Source organism: Trachymyrmex septentrionalis, unplaced genomic scaffold (assembly GCF_001594115.1).
Source record: "Trachymyrmex septentrionalis isolate Tsep2-gDNA-1 unplaced genomic scaffold, Tsep1.0 scaffold79, whole genome shotgun sequence".
Lineage (NCBI taxonomy): Eukaryota > Metazoa > Arthropoda > Insecta > Hymenoptera > Formicidae > Trachymyrmex > Trachymyrmex septentrionalis.
This window is the reverse complement of record NW_017305977.1, coordinates 942,449-945,771: the sequence shown is the minus strand read 5'-3', so window position 1 is coordinate 945,771 and position 3,323 is coordinate 942,449.

Genomic DNA, 3,323 nt, shown 5'->3' with positions numbered 1-3,323 from the left:
TAGTAGTGCCACATTGTTGTGTGTTGATAACCAGAGCTCTATAAAGCTAGCGAAAAACCCAGAGTTTCATCAGAGGACAAAACACATCGACATCCGATATCATCATATCCGAGAGATGATTGAAAAAGGCGAAATTCGAGTCGAATATATCGCGTCTGAAATACAAAAGGCGGATATATTAACGAAAGCTCTGCCGAAAGAGAGATTTAGACGTCTGCGAGATAGTATGGGGATGCGTGTGAATGTAAACAAGCACTCAAGCGGCGGAAGTGTTGAGTCAGCTTAGTGTGCTTGTGTGAGTAATGTAAGAGCGCTATCGATGTTCAACGAAAAGGCCCGAGTGTCTCCGTGGCATGTCTCGACTGTTTTTGTTATTCGGGTCGACCGTCGCGTTGCCATGTCACTCTAACTAAACAAACAAGTTAGACTCTCGCATCGTTGCCATGCGAGTTAGTCTCGTCTCGTCTGTCCATCAATAAAGAACTATTTTTCTTCTCTCAAAAGCAAATTGAATTTAATAACCGATTCAAGCCTCAACAGTTTGATTAACATATTAGTCATATTTAATTTAAATTATTTAATTTAATAAAAATAAAGGTTGTAAGAATTAATATGTCTTATACCGATATTGTAAATAGAGAAGTATGCAAAAAGCATTCAGTTACCGGGGATTCGAATCCCGTGTCTCTCCTGTGGCGAATCTCCTGTAGGAGATGCTGGGATTCTCTCGTAATAATGATCGGTAGCTCGAGGAAAGATTGGAGATCACCGATGTGTAAAAGTCGGATTCGTCAACTGAATGAGCAGATTGTTTCGAGTGATGTCATAATCGATAGATGCAGATTCAACGAAGTCATCGAGGGCGAATATGTCGGTTCTGTAGGCGGTATGATTGACTACAATATGATTGACAATGATAGATGGACAATATTCGGCTAAATATTGTTGTCGAATTGAAGAACAATGGTGTCTAGAGCTCTGACCTTCTCCCTGAACTGAGGTCTATGTAAAGTTCTTGTGCCGTCCAGATTCTGTGTAGTTTCTTCCAATTATTATCGAGTAGTTGTATCTGTCCTTGTTCATCCATCTTCATCAATACATAGATTTGCGTGCCATTGCTGCTTTGTGGCAAAAATCATAAATTGAGTCTGTGTGGCTGCCTTTGTTTCGTCCAATTTTTCCACGTCAGTTGGGGATTTCTTTATCTTTATCTTATTTTTTCTGAGGAGCAATCAGGACAAGCTGAAGGCTAATGTAGCGATATCAATCATATTTACATGACATTTACGTTCGACTGCCACGTAGTGGCAGTGATTAACAGATTTTTCTGCGTTTATACGAGGCCTGAGATTCTTTGACGGAAGATTTAAAAATTGTGTAAGCCGTTTGTTTCGACTGAGCGACCGTCTTGATGATCGGCGAATTTACATTAGTGGTAGCGACGACCGACTGGCGACTGCTTTGTTTGAGTGTTTTGTACCGTTGACATAGTCGGCTCTTGCATTTTATGAACGATGATCTTCTGAGTTGAACCTGCGGCTGTCGAGAAATGATAACGTTTTGTTAACGACATGACAGCATTGCCCTTTGGCTATACTTACAGCACCATTGTTATCGTTTGATGCGTATCACTCGGTGAAACGACGCTTTGAATTACTTGACACTTACAATGTTGGTATAAAAAGTGCCCAGTGAGAAATAACTAATTGAATTGGTATCAAATTGACATGGATTCGAAGTCAATTTAATATCGCTTCTCGGCAGTGATGGGAGGTGACAAGAATTCATTTGCTCTAGTAAACTTTGTGCTCATGCGTAAAATGATATGGCAGCTCGATCCAATGATGGAATATATGGAGCAATACGGAATACGGATGCTTCTGGGGCTCCTGTACATCTGAGTGATTAACCATCCCAAATTAGAAGGGACAATCTCAAATTTTAACACTTTGTTTCGCTTTACAAGCCGTTCTAAATTTTTTCCTAAATTAAGGTTATAGTAATGAATTATTTCTTGTTTAACCTCTTAGATACTGTACGTCATTATAGTGACTTTCTCGAATGCTATTTCTTTGAACGATATGTTGGTATTCATATGATAAATCGGCTGCAGACGTAATAAAAGACAAAATTTATTATTATTCATAAACACACTATGTATCTTTAATAATAACCTTCCTTTTCTCCCTACAACTTTCTTAATATCGTTATTAGGGGTCTCATAATATCATGAAATATGTACATCAGTTAAGATTGCTCAGCTTTACGCATGTGCACAAAGTTTCCTAGAGCAGACGAATTCTTGTCATCTCCCACTGTTTCTCGGCTCTCTAAGCTAAGATCAAAATGTAAATTAATTATTATCGCTTTCGAACGCGGTGATCAGGCACGAGCCCTCTAAAAGTGTCGTCATATGCGACGTCACGGTGCCATTTGAGAACCGCTGGACCGAGGACGCCAGGGCGAGGAAAATTGCCAAATACTCGCCACTGGCAGAGGAGCTCCAGCGACAAGGGTATCGTGTCGTCGTGACGGCCTTCGTCATCGGCGCCCTTGGCTCGTGGGATCCGAGGAACGAGGCGGTGCTGAGCTTGCTGCGGATTGGCTCCCAATATGCAGCGATGATGCGGCGCCTCGTTGTCTCGGACACCATTCGCTGGTCACGGGACATATATGTCGAGCATGTGTCCGGCATCCGCCAGTACCTGGCTCCTCCCCGTCCCTCTGGCGATCGTCTCGCGACACCGCCGCGTGCGGTTCGTCGACGCTGGGACGCCGAGGAAATAAATCAGCAAAACGCGGCGCGTCGCGTTCCGTGAGTGTGAGTGTCGCGTAACTTATTTTGTGTTTGTCTTGGCCCCCCATTTTTAAAACATAGACTGAGAGAGGGGCCCCATACCTATCTATTTATCTTGTTTTGTTTTGTTTTATTTTATGTTATTTTATTATTTTATTATTTTATTTATAGAACTTTTTACTCTTATTTTATTTATTTTTACCTTTAACTCTGTTTTTATTCCTTTTATTTCTTAACGTTAATTATTTTATTATTTTATATTTTGACTGTTGGGTGGGGGACCCTCTCTGCTAGTGCTATTTATTTATTTATTGTTATGCGTTATAATATTTTTTATACTGTTTTATTGTTATTCTATTTTATCTATTCTATTTTATTTTGTTATTTTATCTATTTTATTTATTCTTATTTATTCTATTTATTTGTTTTATTTAATTTTATTTCTTTTGTTTTATTTATTTATATTTATCTATTTTATCTTATTTTATTTATTGACCTATTTATTTATATTTATATTTTTCTCTGT